Raw genomic sequence first — 23362 nt, forward strand, 5'->3', positions numbered from 1 at the left:
TTCAATGGCTTGATTTCCATTCCAGGCATGGGAGAAATAAGTGAACTCCAGCACTTTCTGCTCCTACTTCTGTTCTTTTGTTGGAATTCTTCAACACCCTCAGCCCAAACCAATGTGGGGATCAGGGCAATAGTTCATTCTGTCTACACTTTGCCAAATTCTCAATCTCTGGTCATTATTAAGAAGTGGGTTATACCACTGGGTCTAACCAACCAGATGCCTCACTCACTTGCCTCCAGAGTAATTTGTTTTTCCCAATGAGTTCCATATTTTATCTCTTCTTAATTTTGTTATTTCTGGTAGCCAAGGATATATTGTCTCTGAAATGGAAGAGGCATATTTATTTATTCATTTTGGAGTATTTCTATCATGCCTACTAAGCAAAGTTCTTGAGGTGGCTTACAGTATATTTAAAACACAATAAAACACACAGTGATACAATAGTCACTACAGCAAGGCCAATGTATATTTCAGTCTGACTGTCTCCAGCAAATGGCATTCTGCAGCTGAATCTCCTGGCAGTGGACGTAGTTAGATATTAGTCCCACATAGGCCAGGACATCCTCACTGGGTGGCTACTGCTGCCTCTTACAGCCCCCGGCCCTGGTGGCATATGTAGGAGGTGCTGGGTTGAGCAAAGATAATAATATTGTGGGATAATAATCAACAAGACAATCATTTTTGGTTCATCAAATCCTCCATAATGATCATATATATATTCACCACAATAATATCCAGTGCAATATATTGCAGCGAAGAGTTCCACAGTTTGTGTGAAGTGGTTCTTCCTTCAGCTTGTCTTAAACATATTGTAGTTTTTTAATTAGAAGGTTTTCAGTTTTTTAATTGCATGGTTTTCACATTTCAAAAGTGATTAATACCTCACCCTCATATTCTTTCTCCATAATTATAAATGAACCATAATCTATTGCTAGTTTCTGAAAACTCCCAACTCTGTTCATTCGTTATCACATTCTCATTTAGGCATTGTGAAGGTTTCCCACCCCCAACCACCCTTTTCTTCCAGGCTGAGTCAGAAATAAAAATTCCTGCTCTCTTTGTTGTACCATGAAATCTTCCCTTTCTAATGAGTATATGAACCAGTCATTTCTCTCTTAATAGGCCACTTACTGAATTTGATGGAGGAGATAATTAAATGTGACAGATCTTCCCATACATCTATCTTAACACTAGCACTCCAAGATTATAAAAGCCATAACATCCACACTGATGAAACAGAAGAGAATATGAGCAATGCACATTGCAATGTATGTGAAAACAACTGCACAAGTGTGCAGGCAAACACAGCTAATATACGTTGTCAGTCTTTAAACTGTTGATAGGCCAAAGGCAGCAGTGAAGCAAATACCTGTAGAAATCTTGGAGCTGTGGGGGGGGGGGGGAGTAACTTGCCTCCAACTTTGCATAATAAGAATTCTGCCAACAACTAGCAGTCTCTGCTGCTCTTAAAGAAAGCAAATTGTTTTCTTAAAACCTATGGGAAAAGTACAGGTTATTCTTGTCATTAAGGGTTCCATTGTTTTTGCTCTGTGTGCTTTTGCCCTTTGCTCTCCCATGCCACCTCTCAGTACCTCTAGGAAGGAAATTGTGGGGGTCTCCTGGGCTCTGCACAAATGCACACAGCATAATTCAGAGTGATGGCCTTTGATTTCCACTTCAGCCATTGGGTTAAGTTGATTTGACCCCTTGCCCCCCATTCCCAGTGTACATCTTTATTTCCCCCCTTGTTCCTGAGTATGGATCTTCTTCCCTGGCGGGGATGGGAGTGCCAGTTTGCGGTTTAAATCAGGTGCCAAAATGTATTGGGCTGGCCCTGCTGCTAGGCTTTCTGTGGGTCAGCTGAAACTGCCTTGCACTTAGATCATTGGGTCTATCTAGCCCAGGACTGTTTACTCTGACTGGCAGCGCCTCTCCAAGACATCAGGTTGGCATAGGGCGACAACTAAATGCATGGGAACAACAAGAAAAAGCTGTGGTCTATCTCTAAGCTTGGCTGAGACCTGACAGTGACAGGACCAAAGAGAATCTGCTTTCTGCTTGTCACAAGAGTTCTTCCTGTGCCAGCGGCTACTGCTGCTGCTGCTGCTGCAGCTGCTACTACTACTACTAATTTATTATTTGTACCCCATCAATTTGACTGGGTTGCCCAAGCCACTCTGGGTGGCTTCCACATATATAAAAACATAGATCTGCCTTCAGATGTCTTCTAAGGGTTATATAGTTACTCATCTCCTTGACACCTGATGGGTGGGCATTCCACAGGTGGGCGCCATTATTGGTATAAGGCCCTCTGCTTGGTTCCCTATACCTTCACTTCTCTCAGTGAGGGAACTGCCAGAAGGCCCTCAGTGCTGGATCTCAGTGTCCGGGCTGAACAATTGGGGTGGAGATGCTCCTTCAGGTACACTAGGCCAAAAAGAGAGAAAGAGAGAGAGCTTGATCAGGACCTTGGACAGATCACTGCTTCTTCAGGGTTTAAAGACTTTTGAGAGCTGATATAGGTTGGCTCCACAGATCTGAGAAGGCCTGGGGTCTTAAAGTGCCATTGCCTTATTCAGAAGTAATTGACTGTTTTGATGAATCTATCTAAACCATATCTTCTGATCTGGAAGAACACAGAAGGGGGATAGAGAGTCCTCATGCAGATCACAGTCCTTGAGGAGTGGTAAAAGTGAAGCCATTGGACAGAACACCACCCACTGACATGCCAGGAATTACCACCTGTACATTCTCCATAATGCTACTATGTTTTGCCTCATCCTACTGAAACTCTTACCTCTCAGGGTCCCAGCATCTGGAGACCTGGCAATTCTAACACTGAAGCCCTAAAGACATTTTGTAATTAATCTGGAGACAAAAATCCAGATAAATTATAGGGCACGTTACTGATGTCCAGTTAATTAATCATTTCTAAACAGGATTAATTATAAATCCACCCAGGAGGTTGTTTTGCAATGTTGTTCTCCATCCAGAGCCCACATAACAGGGTAGGCTAAATCCTGAAATTAATAAGGGCACATCTGCCAGGGACTGTTTAGGGACAGAAGGGTAGCTGTGATGACTATATGAAAGATTATTACTCTTGCACAAAAGCAGAGATGAGCACTGTATTAAATTTCCAACTCTTGAGGTATTTTGCAGGTTAGGCAACAATTCAAAATATGCAGAAAGGAATTGTGCAGCTTCTGGTTTTGATCCAAATAAAAACTTTTTTTTGTAATCTTGGGGTAGTTTATTTGCCCAGCTGCATTTCTTGCATTTATATGAAGTCTGTCTTAAAGGTGGGGGCAATCTCAATTATGTATAAATGGGTGTGTGTGCATGTGTTCCTTGAAGTCATGCAAATAGATGCTTCTATAAAGTCTGTTTGATGAAATAATCAAGTTTATTGTTTGGAGGTGCGAGCACACCTGTAGGCTTTTTTTGTTTGTACAAGTCCCCAAAGAATTGAGAAGAGAGTGGTAAGAAATGTGTGATTGGTGTGTTCTCTTTGTGAGAAGTGCTACTAGCTTTCAATATATATTTAGATTGTTGTTTGCCAGTGGGTATGTGTGGAAAATACATAGGCTTTTTTGCAGGGTGGGGGAGATGAAAACACTTGAAATAAAATGGAAATTAGAGGCTGAGAGATGAACCAGCATAGAAAGCGTTGGGGACAGTGTGGGTGGATAGGCTTCCTTACCAGATAACATGAGAATATTAGATTATAAGAAAAGCCCAGCTGGGTCAGGACAAAGGCTCATCTAGTTCAGCATGTGGCTCTGACCACATCTTTTTCTCATAGTGGCCACCCAGGTGCCTTTGAGAAACTCTCAAGCAAGACCTGTATATTGTGTAATGTAGATTTTTGTGGCAATATTTAAGACTAATTGTGGGTGCCAGAGGAGGTACTGGCTGGCAAGCCAACACCCATGGGTGCCATGTTGGTGACCCTAGCTCTACCCAGAGATTTTTGCCTGGTCTCTGTTCTGTCTTTGCAACAAACGGCAAAGACAGGTGTTGTTGTTTTTAACCCAGATCTTTTAACTTAATCTGTTGCACTAAGGATTTATTTCATGCAGCTTTTACAGATCTGCTCTTTTTACCTTAATTTTGTGCATTCAGGGCTCTTGTTTTTCTAATGGTGTTTAATATTCTGTGCCACCCCTATGATGCCTTTGAAGGACAGGGTATAAATCGAAACAATAAATAAAATGGGCACAGCTGTAATCTAGGTCTTCTAGGCAATCTATAGAGTGGTCTATCTGTCCCTCTTCTCCCCGCCCACTGGCCCAGAAGCATGACACCAGAGTCCAGCAGGAATCAAGAATTGGGGTCAGAGCCTGCAGTTCAGAAACCAGGAGATATGCTCATTGAAATGTACACAAATGTTTGTGCAGTTATTGGGGGGGGGGGCAATCCATACACTGAAGCAGAAACAGGCTGAACTGAAATTCAGATTGTTGGGAGGAGAATGAGAGAAAACAAAATTGCCATTCCTACCTTTAGCTTTCCTAAATAGGAAACATGGGGAATTGTCTGAGTCAGATCACTGGTACATCTACAGGCAGCTGCTCCCCAGGGTTTCAAGTATCTCCCAGCCATACCTGGAGAAGTTGGGAATTGAACCTGGGACCTTCTGTATACAAAGGAGATGCTCTGCCAAGAAGCCAAAGCCCGATAAGTTCTGTTTGTTGATGACCAGCTACCCGACTTGCTTGGGCTGTGATTTTCATGTTGATTGCCAATGCATACCTTGCTTTTAGCAGCTCAAGTGCCAGCTTCTTAGCGAGGTGTAAATCAGGGACAAGGATCAATAAATAGAATGGAATAATACCAGCAGGCAACTAGAATCAAGCCAGCAAGAGCTTACAATTCTAATTTTCCACTGTTTCATATTCATGCCCTTTTAATTTAAAGGGATATTGGGAAGAATGGGGGAGGGAGTTGAGCAAATACCAAGCCGTGAGGGGGGGGGGAGCAGAAAGCTGTTTCCTTCATCAAGATGTTTGTTTCATCCCACCCCTTCCTTCCCCCCAGAATACTGATAAGAGAAATCTAATGTGTTGTTATAAAAGAAACCAAGCAGTCTGTTGTTCTCTTGCAGAATACATTGCTTAAATTCTCCGTGCAAATTTGCCTCCTGTTCCCGAAATGCAGCTTGGCATTTACTGGGGAAAATGAATCTTAAATATTTTGAAAGTCTAATTCAGCATCACACTAAGATCTGGAATTGGGAGCCAACACTCTAGTAAAACTTTCAGGAGATGGGGGCAGCATACTTGCCTTTGCTATAAGGCATCTCAGTAGAGACGGTTGCAGGAATTATACCTTACCCTAAGCTTTCAGAAGAGGGGGTTGCTTGGCTGGACTGCTTTCTGATGCCCTGTAGTGCCACCACTGGTGATGGAATGTAGCTACCAGCTCAGCATGATTCAGATGACACAGCAAGGAAGTGAGGTGCCACCTGGATCTATAAAGTTTTCAGCTCTGGTATGGTTCCCCAATTTCAGAAATTTAGCTCAGCTGGTTATAGCATAGTGTTTGTGGCACCACGGTTGCAGGTTTGATCCCCGTATGAAACAGCTGCATATTCCTGCATTGCAGTGGGTTGGAGTAGATGATCCTCAGGATCCCTTCCAACTCTTTGATTCTATTCATTTATTTTCAGATATTTTTTTCACTTTAAAAATGCTTTATTTAGAGTTCGACAATAACAAAAAAAACCACAGTAAGTGTTACATCAATTCATTACAATTGACCATCTTTAACACTTATTAAACAATAATTAAAAATGCTAAACATCATTATATGTTACTCATATATTCATGTTTGACTTTTATCTCTTTATCTCTTTCTTTATTTTCAGATTTCTATGCTAACCTTCCTCCAAGGAGCTCGTGGAGGCCTACCTGGTTTGCTACCTCCTTACAACAACCATATGAGATAGATTAGACTGAGAGACTGTGAAAAGCCCCAGATGTGTGTTTCATCTTGGGTCAGTGGGGATTTGAACCCTTGTCTCCCAGGTCCATGTCTGGCACTTTAACCACTATACCACACTGGCTTTGTCAACTGATTGCCTTCTGGCTTCATGGTATGATAAGCAGATAAACACTTTTTAAAAAAAAAAATCACATGGCTGTCCACAACAGAGCTGAATTCACCTTGAAATTCAGCATATTGAGGACTTCCATAATATTCTTCTTGTCATTCTCCCTCTAGGTAGATGATGGACGCTCCCACAAGTTTTTGGTGATTGTAATTGCTAAGACAGCACATGCCCCGTTTGCTATCCTTCCTGCTGGAACACTTCTCCTTATGCTCCCGCTGGCTCCATTAAGAGTCTGCTTTAGATCTACAGCTATTGGCCTCTTCCTTCAATCTGCTTTCCTTTCTGGCTTTTGTTTTTAATGGTGTGACTCCCTCTGAGCCTTTAAAATGAATTAGTGTTGGAGTGCAGTGATTGATTTTTATTCCTGTCATCAATTTAGATGAACAGAGTGACCTCCTCAAGAGCATGTTCCCTCATTCTTCTTCCTCCTCCTCCTCCTCCACACCCCCTCCCTGGTTTCTAGCTTTTCTTGTTCCAAAGAGACTCTTAAGAGATACTTCTGAGGCTAGATGCTAGGCTTGAGAAAAGTGGAAAGATGCAAGAGCCCCTCAGATCAAACAGAAAATTGCACATGCTAAAGAACTGGATTCTAGCTACCACAGGATGCCAGTATCTCTCAGTGAGAGAGAGCCAGACAGAGAGAGAGAGAGCACTGCATCTTTTCATATTTGTATCTACAAAGTTATAGTAGAAAGCAAAACCAGATGGTATTTTGAACTTTAGGTAGAATTGGAGGGTTGTGTGGATTAAATGTGAGCTCCAGAATGTTATGCCTGCTCAGTGCGTTCACTTAACATAGATGAAGCAGGATATACCACCCACCCAATTTCTTGGAGGCTCTTTTCAAACTGAGCTTGGTGTTCTGTCCTTCTTTACTGGTTTGGCTTGGGGAAGAAAATGGCAGGCTTCACCATGTGAGCCAAGTTCAGTGTTTTAGTGCTAATATATAATGTAGTCAGCTTAGGACCAGGTTGCTTGAGAGACTGCCATGACCCTTATATAATCAATATAGGTGAAGCTCTGACTTTGTCTTTGGAGAAGACCCTCCAAACCTCCTGGCTGGAGGACACAGCCTTGTCATCCCCCTCTGATTTAGAGGAGGAGTACCCCTGTCTTCCCAGTCCTGCTAGAGCCAAATACTGAAAAATAAGAGGAAGGTCCTTATTATGTGTAGGTTGGGCTTGCTACACTATGGTCCAGTCAATGTATTTGGCTGTTCAGATGAATTTAGATGCAGAGAAAACAGTTCCTATAGCTGCCTGAGCAGGACCATAGGAGTTCTCCATGGTATATATGGTATGCAGTTAAGTCCAGTCCCAACGACTCTGGGGTTGTGGCGCTCATCTCGCTTTACTGGCTGAGGAAGCCAACATTTGTCCGCAAACAGTTTTTCCAGGTCATGTGGCCAGCATGACTTAGCCACTTCTAGCAAAACCAGAGCAGTGCATGGAAACGCGGTTTACCTTCCTGCCGGAGCGGTACCTATTTATCTACTTTCACTTTTGGGTGTGCTTTTGAACTGCTAGGTTGGCAGGAGCTGGGACCAAGCAACGGGAGCTCACCCTGTTGTGGGGATTCGAACCACCGACCTTCTGATCAGCAAGCCCTAGGCTCAGTGGTTTAGACCACAGCGCCACCCGTGTCCGTAATGGACTCCTTACTCAGGGCCTACCCACACTTCCTCTTGTCCTGCTGCTCTTCCCTGGGTAAAACCATTTTTAGTGCTCAGTCAGAATCAGAACAAACAGCAATTTGGTTCTCTTGATTGCTGTTTGTTCCAATTTAAAGCTAAAGAGTGGTTTTTCCTGGGAAACTTGTGGTGCAACAGGAAAACAGCTCAGACTTGTGCTTTCTAGGCATGGGGCAAGTGGAAATGTGGACGAGCTCTCTGTCTGCATTCACATGACAAGTTATTCCATTTCCCTGACATTTCCCTAACTCTTAATTTCTGCATTATGCATTATATTTGAGTTTTTACATGCGCTATATTTGAGTTTTTACATAAAAGCTGCTGCCAGAAAACATAGTGTGCAAGTTTTGTGCTCATTTCCATGTTATCTGATTCCAGGAAAAAATCTGTTTGCAGCCCCCTTAACCCAGGAGTAGAGGGATGGAATTTGGGGTGGCATACATACAGTGCTTTCCTGCTGTTTTCATGGGGGAATCATGGAGGAACAGAAGCACATAGTGTGGATTAAATTTAGCATGCTATGCCAGTAATATTGGTCAAAAAATGACAGTACTTAGGCAACATCTCCACTGTACCATCTTTGCAAGATCTATTCCTGTCTCCCAACTCAACAGTTACCTAAAGCCTAGCAATGACAGCGATACCTTTTGCTGGTTTAATCTTGGAACTGCTGTTTTGGCAACTCTTCCTCCAGCTTTCACAGATGAAATGAATGTGCAGTTATCTCTCTGCGCAAATGCTGTGAACAACCTTAGTGGAGACAGATCCTCCACAAAGCCAAGGGACCTTCACTGCCTCCATCCACTAGGTGACCTCACTGCTTCCAAAATCTGTCAGGACTGGTTCTAAACAGTTTCCCATCCAGACTGTCCCCAATGCTTGCTATCCCAAGACAGTTGCCTAAGGCAATGCTTTGTAACAGAAGCAGAAACGAAAATGCTGCACATGCCTTTGAAGAATAGGAGTGAAGGAAGAAAGGATTGGAAGGACTTCTGTAACTCACAAGCAGCCCAAGAGCTGTTTGATTTTCACTGGACACCATGGTTACATTTCAAGCCAACCTTAAAATGCAGACACTATACGTTCTTCAAATTTCAGGTGCACCCAAAAACTTAGAAAACTCTTCTTGTTTGCAAATGTGTCTGTAGCAGCTTTCATTCTCCCTGCAATAATGTAGCAAATATATGTGTGCATCCACACATACATTTACATGGATGATGGAATCTCCTCTGCTCTTATGTATTAAGAAGAGGGTTTGAATGAAATCAGTGCTTTTTGTTTTGCTTTTGAATTCAGGCATCAACTTTCCCCACATTTCCCCTGAGGAGGGCAGCTGTTACTGGGTATTAATAAAAATCTGGATTGTTCAGAAGGACATTGCATTGCAGAGAAAGGTGGGTTTGCCTGGCTGCTTCCTTCTACATCAGAAGGGATTTCAGCTGATAAAATGTTAATATGTTAAGTAATCAGAGCCAACATAGGGCTGCTGAAACTTAAGCCTTTGTACAAATTTTTGTTGTACGGCAGCTTCAGGAAGCCTAGTGCCAGAAATCTTTAGTAAACCAGAGAGGGGAACATCAGTGTCTTGACTCTATGTCCATTACAGAGATCTGTTCCCCCATCCTCTTTCTTTCCACTTTCTCCTCTCTGCTGCCTTCATCTGTGTAGGTTGCATTCTTTTGGTACCCAAATTTCTGTAACTGGAAGAAGAGCATTTGCAGACTCCTGCTGGATCAGATCAAAAGCCCATGTAGTCCAGCAATCCTTTTCTCAGTGGCCAACAGATGTCCCACTGTCCCAATAGCATGTTCTCACTTGTGATCCCTGGCAACTGATATTCAGAGGCATACTGCCACCAACAGTATAGCAAAACTCTGAGACTGGTGCAAAAGGTGTATAAATTTCATTGGTTTGTATGGTTCTACAAACTGTGGCTGGTGAAGTGGTTTGCTAGGAGGAACCACTAGTTGTAAGTCACAGGAAAAGTCACTCAATGCCAAGAGTGCCATGAGCAGCATTATGCAAATGCATGGGGTTGTAACCAACTAACTTCTAAGCAAACCTGTCATAGAATCACAGACTTGTAGAGTTGGAAGGGACCCTGAGGGTTATCTAGTCCCACCCCTGCAATGCAGGAATCTCAACTAAAACCCAGGAAGGTCTGGAACTGGGGATTCCTCAGGGGGTGGGCACAGTTGACCAATGGGCATTGCTTGGGTCTGCCCCTGGGGAAATAAACTGAGGCTGGCCTAGCACTCCTTGTTTTTTTCAGATCTTCCACTCCTTTTTCATATGCTTCTTCTTTCATGCTAAGACCTTGCTATGGATGTTGTCAGCAGGGCAGGAATTTTCTCTTGTGGCAAACTGGCAACTTCCACTTATTTTTCACCTACCTCATAGCAATCATCACAACTTGAGGTTAGGCATAGGTAAGCCTTAGTCTTAGCTGGAGGGGAGGTTGTAGCCTCTGCCTGCCCCTCTTGGTTAAGGGTATCCTGTTAAAAGGGATCCATAAGGAATTGATTCTGTCTGGTGCCCAGATGGGGGCTAGGTCCATAGAACTCCTCCAACAAGGATCCTTGGGGAGTACCACTATATGATGTAGGTCACATGCCCCTCCCCATGACGTGGTTTACCCTTAGATACACTCCCAGCAGCAGTGCTGGAGTTCGATAAATGTCTTTACCCAATGCCTATGCCAAATCTTTCACATCTGTAACCAATAAAATTGTGGCTATTCGATCCCACAAACTATATGCCGCTCTCTTGTCCGGTTATTTCATTACACAGGGAGCTACTGGGTCAAAGGGCCTTGACATGCAAATAGTGATTAACTCCCTTTGGAATGGCCAAAATTCACCCAATATCATTATCACTGAGACTAAAATGGCATTATTTTCAATTCTTTTTGAGAGATAATGGACAAATGCATGGTTTGGAAAATATGATTACAGAAGTGGATTTTTTTTTTTGCAGTGACATAGTATTCTGTGTATTTGTTTCTGCTATATATATATATGCTAAACTTCTAAATAACTTGCAAAAATTTGGAGTGTTCTTGTTTATTAAAATGGGAGGAGAGTGATATTATCTTCAGCTGCAATCCCATATGCTTTTTTCTTGAGAATAAGTCCCATTGGAAATAAAAAAAAAAACCACAGTGAGTTTTATTTCCAAGTAAAGGGGACCAAGAATAGGCTGCAAATTGTACATTCACAGAGAGCATCACTTAGTCCTTCAGGAGAAGGTTCTCCTTATCAGAAGAGGTGCCAGGAGAAACAAATTGCTTGTGGAACCAGGAACACATTTGCAAAACCTGATGAAGGCAAAGATGCTGTAGTTTTAGATTGCAAAGCAGAACCGTGCTAAGAGACTCTTGAAATAGGAACCGCCAGCATGAGGAAATTGGGTGTGAGGCAGTGTGCCATAGAGAAAGGCAGGAATAAAACAAACAACACACACACACCACTGTGGAGATATAATTCTAACAGGCAGCAAGCAAATTAGGTGCATGAATATTCATGAGTTCCGAATCAGCAACACTTACAATTAATACAAAATAGGCCCCACAAATGAGGATTTCATGAGAAACACATGACTAAATCAGGAGTTGCCAAAGGGAGAATAAGTTCTTGCTACACATGACTATTTCCATGCATGCCTGCCCCCCCTCCCAGTCCGAGCATGCTCACAACAGCCCTGAAAGGTAAATGAGAAACTGGGACTAAAAGAGTTAAGGCCTTGCAAAATCCAAGGCTACCCAACCCATAACACCAGTCCTAAAGGATCTTCACTGGCTCCCAGTACGTTTCCAAGCACAATTCAGAGTGTTGATGTTGACCTTCAAAGCCCTAAATGGCCTTGGCCCTGTATACCTGAAGGAGTGTCTTCACCCACATTGATCAGCCTGGACACTGAGGTCCAGCTCCAATGGCCTTATTTTGAAGTTCAAAATAATGTTGTGAAGTGCAGATTCATTGAGCCTCCTTGCTATCAAGCGGCTCTTAGTGAATGAAAGCAAGATTAGCTATGATAAACCTGGAAGTAATCAATAAGCCAGGGACAGAGAACCTCTGACCCTTCTGAGGTTGATGGGCTGAATCTCCCATCAGCCCCATACCCAAGCAGCATTGCCATGGTCAGGGATGATGGGAGTTGTAAGCCAATGGCATCTGGAGGGAAATAGCCCGTCCTAGTAATAAGCAAAGCACTTACACTTTTTTCAATAAATCTGGGGACACTTTTTTTTTTTTTTTTGAAGCTGAGTAGCAACAGGGAGTCAGTAGTGGGGATGGTGAGGCAAAAGACCCTGGGCCCAAGCACACATGCATATTGTATAAAGGTGCAAAGCCCTTCTTTTGCACCCTGTGAAACATAAATGCACAGAGTTTTTAAAAAAACTGGGCAATGGCGTGCTGCCCGCCCATGACTCCTGAGCCTTCCCTGATCTCCTGCCCCCTTCCCCCTTTGTTTTGACAGATCAGGGGAGGCTCAGGAGTTGCAGGTGGGCAGCCGTTGCCCAGGAGGGGCTCAAGGTGCAAGGTTTCTCTGCTGGGCAAGGTGCAAAGCCCTTCTTTCGCACCCTGTGAAACATAAATGCACAGTTTTTTAAAAACTGGGCAACGGCCACCCGCCCGCAACTCCTGAGCCTCCCCCAATCAGTCAAAGCAAAGGGGGAAGGGGGAAGGAGATCTGTACCACTGGACGTCCCCGGTTCCCCTTTGGCAGTGGCGGCAGCAGCAGCAGTCAGCAGCCCGGAGCCAGCCTGGTAGCACAGTTGGCTCTGGCTGGCTTCAGGAGCTGCTCGCTGCCGTGGCACCTGCCATTTGTCCTCTCCAGATGTCTCCATATGATGTGTTGTGCACAAGACACATCATATGGGGACTTCTGGAGAGGAAAAATGGTGGGTGCCACAGCAGCGAGCAGCTCCTGAAGCCAGCCAGAGCCAACTGCGCTACCAGGTTGGCTCTGGGCTGCTGGGGCTGCTGCTGCCACATTTCCCAGGGACAGATTTGCAAATCTGGGGACATTCCGGGGACTGTCCCCGGGAACCCTATTATACCCTCTTCCCCTGGAATTGGGCATTTGCAGACCTGCTTCCCCAATTTTATCTAAATTGTTATTATTATTTTACATTTGGCTGGTTGCTTCTCCCAACCTATCAATTCATTTCACCATAAAACTCACTGCTAGCGGTAGATTATTTACATTCTCTAAGGACTCAAAAACTGCTTTTAGTGGGAATGGCCATTGCTTAGCGGTAGAACATGTGTCATGTACAGAAGGTCTAAGGGTCAAGGACTGGAAGGGGGGGACTCTGGACAGCCACCGCAAGTCAGCATAGATCAGCCTTCCCCAATGTGTTGCTGGACTCACATCCCCTTCAAGCATGGCCAATGGTCAGAGAGTTGTAGAGCATCAGCACCTAGCAGACAGCAGCTTGGAGAAGGCTGTTGTAGACAATACTGACCAAGCTGGACCAATGGTCTGTTTTGGTATTAAAGCAACTTCCTGTGCTCTCTCCTCACAGCAGAGGAACAATAGCTGTTTAGCCAAGAATATGAAAAGTTAGAATAGAGCACTGTGAAAAGCCAAGAACAGTCTGTACCACTAAATGTTTTAGATGTAGTCAGGAGTGGTCTAGGCTTCGTGGGTATTGGGGATTTACTTGTGCTCCTGGCACTGGGATAGCTCTGTAGGGACAATCCTGTCTGGTGCTCTCTCTGACTCCCAGAAGTCTTTGTCTTTTTGAGAGTTTTACAGAACTTAATCCTGCCTGTTGGTTGGTTTATGGGTTACACAGGAGGTTCACCATGTGGGTGAAGATAAAGTTTATCACAGCATGGCAAGAGGAAAGAAAGACAATTCTCTCAAATGAATGTGCTAATTCCCTAGTTAGTGTCGCTTCGTAGGTGTATGCTAGTGTATCATATTTCTTTCTTCTGTTTGTAGAGCACACATATGCCAACAGATTTTGATAGAGAGACAAACACAAGCTTAGACAAATCCTGCTTTAATTGGCGAAGCTTGAGGTGACAGTCTTTTCCCCCCTTTTCGTTCACAGCTAGTCACCATCATGACAGTGTTTGAAGCGCTCTGCAAAGTGACACAGTTTCCATCTCCCTGTGTCCCTTAGATCACTCCCTAATCCTGTTGACCATAGCTATTAAAAAAAAAAAAGACAAGAGGTTTTGCTTAATTGTCAGTCATGTTTAAATGTCATCTGTTCAGTTTCTGGGGCGCATTCTCTAGCATGGACTCACCAATCTAGTGAGCACATGCCAAACAGATGGTGTGGAGTCAGTCCTGTTGAAAATAGCGGAGACAGCCTCTTTGCATAGTTCTTTTGAACAAAAAAGATTTTTTTTCCCTCAATGAAGCAAACACCAGATGCAATTTGTTTGCAAGGGAATTTAGCTCATATTAGTGATAAAAGGCAGACACTAGTCATGAAGAGCAAAGCTTGCAGCTGAAATAAAAAAGGCACTCTCTACAAATTGTCTATCAATTGCAACCCAATCTGGGGAATTAAGTCCTCTTCCTCAAATGAAAGGGACTCTCATGAACTAGTTTGTGATTGTCTGCTGAAACAGGTTTTCTCTCAACACATCCAAGTACTGTCATATCTACACTGGAGTGGGGAACCTCAGGCCCAGAGAGGCTGAATGTGGCACTCCAAAACCTTCTCTCCAACACTCAGGAATCTATCCAAGTCACACTCCTCACTGACCCTGACCTACCTGTACACCTTTGAGTGCTTTTCCTTGCTTGTAATGTTTCCTTGATAATGCCTTTTCCCTTTCTGGATGGGGGATGGAGAAGGAGTGCAGGTGTGTTTCCGTCTGACCTTTGTATGGTTGAAATGTAGCCTACAAAGGTAAAAGACACAGCCATTACTCTACCCACTGTTTTCTCTGCCCCCACCCAGCTACCACTGGGATGTGGCACCACCCCTGGTTTCCCCACCCCTGAGCGATATGATTGCATCATCCCATTTATTAAATCATAACTTACTGTTATGTGTGAATCTTGCCCACAAACCACCATCCAAAGCCATGGTTTATTAACTTTTGGTTTGTTTGATACATAACCATAGTTTGTTAAAAAAAAAAAAAACCAATCTAGCACACTTCCTAGACCATGGTTGGTTTGACTACACCAACTCAGATGCTAGCCATATTACAAAGGGATGAGGCAAGAACAGATGGAAATACAAACTTTAGAGAAACAAGCCATGGGTTGTTTTATTGTCTGTGAGACAACTCATGATTAACTCATGGCATTATTTGTGAACCAGGCCATTGTCACCATAACCCTCTGCCTCTGATGAAATGACTTTTTCAAGTTTACTAGGATTAATAATGGGGACATAACAAGGATGGTGTTGCATTTATGACAACTCCTTTAAGATGCTTAACAGTAACACTTCTGGATAATCTTGCTTCCAGCCTAATGCATGTATTTCTTTTCTTGGAGTTTGTCATTACACCATTGAACCACCCAAGGGAAGAATCAGAATCTCCATCCTTAAATGCCACAAAATGTGCATTAATGCACAATTGCTCAATGAGAGAAAGAAGATAGAGAGGTAAACATTCTCCTTCCTCTAACTTCTGTAATTTTGTGATTAGCATGTAAGGTCAGCTACACCAAACAGATGGCAATTATTTACACTACATTTTACGGATTCAGTGACATTCCCAGCTACGAGTAAAGGGCCTTTTTGAGTTATGTCATTCCATTTCAAATGTGTAGGTTGTGACTGTTTTCAGATGCACAACTCTGAAAGAAACCAGCCTCAAAGGGTAAAAGCAAGCTTCTTTTAACTTGGGGATGTGAAAACATTGCCTGCCTGCCACCCTGCCACCCCAGATTATGTTGGAATTCAGCTCCCATAATTCCAGGCTATTGCCAGTGCTTGCTGGGGTTTATGGGAACTGGAGTCCAACAATATTTGGAGGGCCACAGCTTCCCCATCTCTGCTTTAGCAGGCTGCAGATCATTGTAGCCGAAACCAAAATCCTCATCGTGGAGCTTCAGCATTTTGATTCTCTTCATTTCATTCTCTTCTCCTATCCAACTACTACAGACTTAGGGGATTTATCATGTTTATTTAAAAACACCAAACATTTTCAGTTATTTCTACATTGTTTGGAGAGCATGATTTACCTAGCACAATAAAAAATAATGCATTCTTCTTCAGTACAGCTGCAAAATGTCAACTTGTAAATGATGTCTCCCACGGTGGTGCATCAGAACACTCCCATTTGTATATATATATTTTCATTTTCATTTTTATTTAATTTACAGACGATTTGACTTTTCTACTATGCATGAATGGCTAAATTCATTTCACTTGTTAAGAGAGCGAAATTTTAATAATTAGAGTTTAAAATAGGTTGGCTTTTCTCTCAGTGACCACAACCATTTTCTTTTTATTTTGCAATTTGTTTCAGACATTCTGTTTTAAGATCACTTTTCCCTCCCAACAATTTGTATCAGTCTGATTGTGTTTTACATAAATGCAAATAGCTGGAAACAGCACTATACATTTATTTGCATAGCATTTATCACAAACACTAAGCTTCACACACACACGACTTAAATGGATGGTTACGGATTACCTTGGGGTTCAAAAGATATGGCGCTGTATCCAATGTTCTCTATCCTGGGAATCATAAGCAGGGAGTGCTTCTGCACTCAGACTCTGCTTACAGACGTCCCATAGAAATCTGATTGGCCTTTGTGAGAACAGGATGCTAGACTAGATGAGTCACTGATCTGATCCAGCAGGGCTCTTCTATTCACCACAGCCACTAATGTAGCAGAGAATTAAGAACTGCGGGATCCCTTCATGATACTCACAACCATGCCCCTCACAATAGCACCCCCTCATAGCCACACCCCCTTCTAAGATTCTACAAACTTCTAAGATGATGAAATAATATTAATTATAATTATACAGTAATAATAATTGGGATGTATTGAAACAATCAATGCGGAGCGCCATATGTTGCCTTTCAGCTAGACCTACTCTACTATTTTCTGTGGATGTACATGAGCGAATAATTTGGAGTGCTCCAGTATCTTCTTTCTGAATGACTTAAGTTGTGTTTTCCTTACAAGTTCCATTGTATGTAACAGAACTTGCACACCATTCTCTTGAAACGGAAGTGCCTTGTGTTTTCATCATTCCTAAATGTTAGCTTTGAAGCATACAGAACAACTCCTCAATATTCTTTCAATACCTTCTCCAGAGTGACCCTAGGAGCCAATCCACAGTGCCTGACTCACCTCCTTTCATTCTGATTATTTCCAATCAGCACAAAGGGTGAAAAGACTAAAAAGCTCCCTGTTCATACTGATTGGGTGAGTGTTGCAGAAATAGTAATGGGTCTTCAGTCCCCTATGACCCGGGACCACTACACTTCTGACCACAGCCTGATCTTTATATTATTTAGGGGGAAAAGGATATGCAGAAAATGTGTGTGCGCAGAGGTAGAAAGATAGCTAGCTCAATGTGTATTGTATAGTTCAGTACTGTTTCTTCCTACAAGAGACAGCCATCATGCATAAATCACTAGGAAACAGATAGCATATGCCCAGCCTTATGGTAGCATCCTTTGCATCAGAATGAATACATTAACTCTTTTAGTAAATGACGGCTGGCATAGATAGGAATGTTTAAGTTTTTCATCGTGTCTTGCCTCTTCAAAAGAGCTTGATAAACATTAGCCAATCAATAATTTAGTTAATAAATGATGTATATTAAAGTAGTGAAGAAAACATTGGCACCACCGGGTAGGATGTTTTCATTTGCCTTCTCAAACTAAGCAGCTAGATAGCTTCCAGTGTTGGTGGAAACCATGTAATTATGTGAAGAGTTCAAACTCCCCTATAATATTATATTTCATTCCTCTCAATTGCAAATGGTAATAAATGCTAACGTTTAAAAATGAAGAACTTTAGTTGAATTATGAACAGAGATTTCTCTACTGAGCACATACTAGGTGGCGATGGATATAGCCTCCAAGAGGAATTCAGCAGTTGAGCTGGAATTATTTTAAGGCACTTTGGGGCTTCCTTCTCTTAGGACGAGAGAAGCCAATGTGGTACCCTTCAGATGTTTTGGACTGTAACACCAATTGGCCACAATCAGGAGGGCCAATGGTCAGGGATGGTTTCATTTCATAATTTTATGGTAGTCTAGCATCCTATTCTCACTGAGGCCAACCAGATGCTTGCAGGAAGTCCTCAAGCTTGACATAAGTGCAGCAGCTCTCTGTCCATCTGACAGAGCCTCTGACTGTGGAGGCAGCGCATAGCCATCATGACTAGTAGCCACTGATACAGCCTTAACTTACATGAATTTCCCCATGAATTTTAAGGCTCTCCAAGTTAGTAACCATCACTGCCTCCTGTGGGAGTGAGTTCCATAGTTTAACTATGTGCTGCATGAATGATTGCTTTCTTCTGTCTCTTCTGAGTCATCCAACTTTCAACTTCTTTGGATGCCTATGAGTTCCAGTTTTCTGAGAGAGGGAGAAAACTTTTATCTATCCACTTGCCAGAGATCAGCATCAAAGTGGTGTTCTTTAAGGGAGGCTTTAGGAAATACACCCCCCACCCCTTCCTGGAAGCTCTATTTTTGTCCCCAAAATCTAAATGGCTGAACATTCCACATAACTCTAATTAATATGCACATTAGGGAAGGGGAAATGACAGGCCCTTGTGGCTGCGTTTCCAAAGAAACAACAAGGGATGTTTCAGCCAGCCAATCATATTCTGCTTAAGCTCCCTTTGTTAATTGTTGGTTACTGCGAGTGGAGTGATAAAAGCATCTTTAATAAGCAGTGCCCTTTCGTCTTGGACTAATTAAGGACAAAACTCAAAGAACAGGCAAATGGTTACATTAGCACATCTTTTTTAAATAAATAAATAAATAAGGATGGGTTTTTTTTGTTTTTTAAAAACATTTCTAGGAAATCCACTTCTGTTTTCTTCTCCCAAAGTATACATTGTCGCTGTTTCCTATAATTATGATCAGGGAGTGAACATTCCACTGATTAGAGCTGGCCTAATGTGATTACCTGCCAAATTATTGACAAAAAGGATACAGCACATTGACAAAGCCCTGATTTACAATTCCAGAAGTGGCTGCCAGCCTCACTTCCAATCTTTGTAAAGTTGTTACCTGAGTACCTAGTATCTGCTAACATCAGTCCATTTCAATGCTACCATTTGTTGTTGTTGTTGTTGTTGTTATACCTTTCACTAGCTACAACAATTTAGAATTCAGAATTGAAAAAAATTAAAGTGGAAGACAGGAATAGGGTGGGCCCTGAAAACACACTTCTCAGCTGCCAGGGGTTAGGGTAAAGCAGATTACCAGAGAGATTATTCATAGAATGAAAGAAAGGACATGTACAAAAATACCCATGTACTTTGAAAGTTAGGTAAACACAAACATCCTCAGAGGACTTGCAGGAAAGCTCAATGGAGGGTGTCCTGGGGCTTTCAAGTGTGAGCACCCAGGAGGCCTGGCTTGTGCAGACCACCAGAGATTTGTAGAATAAATGAAAGGGCACTCACACAAATTCTCAGACACCTTGAAAGTAAGGTGAGCACAAGCGCAAGCGCAAGCGCACACACACACACACACACACACACACACAGCTCCACCCATGAGAATTCCACCAACATTTTCTCTCTCTCTTGATAATTTCCCCATGCAACTTCCTTTTTCATTACTTGACAACGCTCGAATGAAAAACATAGAAAATTTCAGTATAATGCTAGAATGTTTTCCTCCAAATCAAAGCCTTCCACAACATTAAAAAAAAAAAGACATCACCATTTGGCTCTCATCAATTGGGTCTTCTTACAATGAGGAAAATATTTCTATCATCACTAAATTACGATTGATGCTTGTTAGAAGTTTAGGTGTTGCATGTCGAGGTTACCGTCCCAGCTCCCCCCAGTAATTCAGACATGACACATTAATTTTGGTTTGGGTTTTTGGCATAATTTTGGCCACAACTTTATTTAAATACAGCCAATGTGAGTGGTTGCTTAGGCATTGGAACCGACTACTGTCCCCCCAGCCATGGGACAGCTGACATTCGCTTTTGAGGGCGAAGTCAGAAAAGGGTGAACACCTAAGGCAGAAGCGGAGTCGGGCAACGACCCAGGCTTCTCCCCCAAATGCTCCCTAGGACTCCGCTTGGCCCAAGCCTCCCACCACTGGGTATGGACAAAAGCAGAAAGAGTCCCTGGATTCTTTTAACAGAATACCCTTATTTTCAGGGGTAGGCCCAACCAATTTCCTACCCCTGCCCCGCGCATTCAGAGGTAGGCCCAGCCTATCCATACCTCTGAAGCAGCGTTACTAGGGGCAGGCCCAGCCTATCCTGACCCCTAGTGCAAGCAAATTTATACCAATGCCTAACCGCCAACCTTACAAGTTGTGACGATTTGCTACGTAGTAGGCAAAACCAGTGACAAAAGCCAATCAGCCACCGGATAAATTCCTACCAGGCTCCCGCTTCAAAGCAGACAACCCCATGACAGGCATAGCAAGGTCAAGCAGCAAAAGCGCCGTTCCCAAATTAGGGAGGGCGGGCGGGAGATCCGTTGCACACCGCAAAAGTGAAACCAAAGTTTCACAAACTTAGGTTATAAAGGCAAGAACTGTCAATCAACCAACTAGCAACATGCTAAACTCCCCAGCAACTTGCCTTAACCAATCCTAGCTGTGGCCAGCCCAAAACCCCCTCCCATTAACTTGGAGCTGCTCCTTTAACCCTTCTGCAACCCGTGCTCTCTTCAATGGGAGAACACGCTTTGCATGTCGAGGTTACCGTCCCAGCTCCCCCCAGTAATTCAGACATGACACATTAATTTTGGTTTGGGTTTTTGGCATAATTTTGGCCACAACTTTATTTAAATACAGCCAATGTGAGTGGTTGCTTAGGCATTGGAACCGACTACTGTCCCCCCAGCCATGGGACAGCTGACATTCGCTTTTGAGGGCGAAGTCAGAAAAGGGTGAACACCTAAGGCAGAAGCGGAGTCGGGCAACGACCCAGGCTTCTCCCCCAAATGCTCCCTAGGACTCCGCTTGGCCCAAGCCTCCCACCACTGGGTATGGACAAAAGCAGAAAGAGTCCCTGGATTCTTTTAACAGAATACCCTTATTTTCAGGGGTAGGCCCAACCAATTTCCTACCCCTGCCCCGCGCATTCAGAGGTAGGCCCAGCCTATCCATACCTCTGAAGCAGCGTTACTAGGGGCAGGCCCAGCCTATCCTGACCCCTAGTGCAAGCAAATTTATACCAATGCCTAACCGCCACACGAGCTACCCCAAGCTCGCCGCCAACCGCTCACCATCCCAATCCAACCTTTCAACCCTCCGCAATATCCTCCAGCAAGATATCACTCCAACGGGAAGAAAGGTGGACTCCATCAGCCCGATAAAGCTGAACTGCCCTGGCAGAAATCCTCAGGTGCCTAATAATGGATCCACCCAGCTCCAGGACTTTAGAGGAAGCAACCAATTAATGCATTTCCTGGAATTTCGGTACCCGCCGGGCGGAGGCTGCCTTGCCATTCCCGCCTCTGCCACCAATGCGATCAGAAAAGCTTAGACCCATGCACCAGAGACATTAATTCCCCCAGATCCCTCTGAATTGTGGAACGTAATGGAAGACAGTCCATGATCGGCAAATCATTTCCCCCCAAGTGCACCACTATTGCCTCAGGCCGACCATCCCAACTCCAGCGGTGCCGAATCAACGGTAAAAGTTCGCCCCACTGCAATCCATGCCTGGCTAACCATGACACCTGCACGTGATGGGGAAAGCCGAGCCCGGCACCAAGCCCAGACTCCAAAGCTCGGGCGCCATCCCAATGGACAATGCTGTGTCCCACAATCCAGATCCGGGTAGCCGCTACACCTGAGGGGTCAAACAGAAAAATATAAGTACCACAATAACGCTTCCTCACATAGCCCTTATAGGTGTCAGAGTTCCACTGCCCCATGTTCCTGATTCTGTCAATCCCCAATGAGCGGCTGTAGATGCCGCCCCAATACGGAAAGATCGGGGGGCAAAATGGACGCCACGACCCCACAGGCTGTGATCGCCGTACACATCACCCAGGAAAACAGCTGCCGCGTCAAGGGGAGCCCATTGGCATGGATCAACAAAGGGCTATCGCCTGCAGGTTTAACTGCCAAAAATTTTAGACATGTCCCACGCTGGACGCGGCCCCACTAGCCCGATGGCCGGCAGGGAGACGGCCGTCCCCCTCCTCAGCTGGCCTGTTGCAGAGCTCCACATGGCCAGGGTAACCTCTGAAACAGATAAGTCGACGGCCTGATAAAACAAGCCCCTGGTAAGCCCGGCCTCCGAGGTTTCCAAACCACCTCGCCAATCCGCAGTGCGCCAATGCAACAGGAAAGGCCGCTGAAAAAAGTCTGGCCTCGAAACGTGACCAACAATGGAATGCAACCTAGAACACAGGTTGGTCAGCAGCTCAAAGGAAATGAGCCACCTAGCAGCTGCTTGGGGAGTGCGGAGCCTACCCCAACCTTCCAAAGCCTTGCGAATCGACAGATTCTGCGCAGGATCTGTGTCGAAAAGGGGCCTTACAGAAAAGGAAATGGCGGCCAACTGCAGCTTAAGTGGTCTTGGCAGCCCTCCCCCATTGGAAAAGGTGCGCAAGGTACCGCAGCACCTGGGACAATGGGGATGTAGTTCCACCCCCACAGCCACAGACTCCCGGTGAACTGCCAGGAAGTCTCTCCAGGCTTTATCATAAGACCTAAGGGTGTCCAGCGAAACAGCCACCGCTACTCCCTGCCCAAGTACATGCTGCCAATATTCCACCGGTGCACTGGAAAGGGGTTCCGGGAGAGGCTGAGCGTTCTGGGTAAGACCTGAATTGCTCGATCTGAAAATGGGAAAGGGCGACAGCCACCTCGTTAGTAACCCCCGGCCCAAAGCGAGCCGAAACCAATGTTGAAATGCAAACCGTGGAGCACAAATGGCTGAAGCAGGGCTGATACCCGAGGCGAGCGGGAGGACTGTGTGACCAGAATGGGCACCACCGCCTGGTTGACCGCCCAGAAACACAGACGGCGGTCCTTGAAGTCCTCGACCCAAATATAGACTGCTATAGGGAAAAAACTCCAGAAAATTAATCCTGTGTGCCGGCCTCCCTTTGCTAGGTGTGCGGCCAATGTCGTGCCACCAAAGCCCATTTCAATAGAGGCCGAAGCTTAGCGACCCCGCTGCGTCCGAATGAACTAAAGGCCGATGTGCAGGTTCCCTACGACCTGCCACCATAACCACCAATTGAAATCCTCCAGAAATTGCAACCAAACCTGCAGGTTTGCCTTCCCTCTCTAGGCAGCCGTTGCCCATGGTGCGTGTGCAATGGGAGGAGGTCCTGCATAACCTTCTGCAAGGCAACTAATTTATCTTCAGGCGAACGAGACGTTTGCGATACCATAACCCATTGGATACCCCAGTGAGTTAGCTAGGTGGAAGGGCCCT

At 44.3% G+C, this 23362-nt stretch overlaps 1 long non-coding RNA gene across 1 annotated transcript in view; it reads right to left on the bottom strand.

Moving 5' to 3' along the window:
- Positions 1-555: 555 nt before the first annotated feature.
- LOC117052181 overlaps positions 556-23362 on the bottom strand; it is a 41393-nt gene continuing 18586 nt past the window's right edge. The window contains exon 3 of the long non-coding RNA XR_004427223.1: positions 556-603. This is a non-coding gene — a long non-coding RNA (uncharacterized LOC117052181). The remainder of the gene's footprint in view (positions 604-23362) is intronic.

This window comes from Lacerta agilis, chromosome 8 (assembly GCF_009819535.1).
Source record: "Lacerta agilis isolate rLacAgi1 chromosome 8, rLacAgi1.pri, whole genome shotgun sequence".
Classification (NCBI taxonomy): domain Eukaryota; kingdom Metazoa; phylum Chordata; class Lepidosauria; order Squamata; family Lacertidae; genus Lacerta; species Lacerta agilis.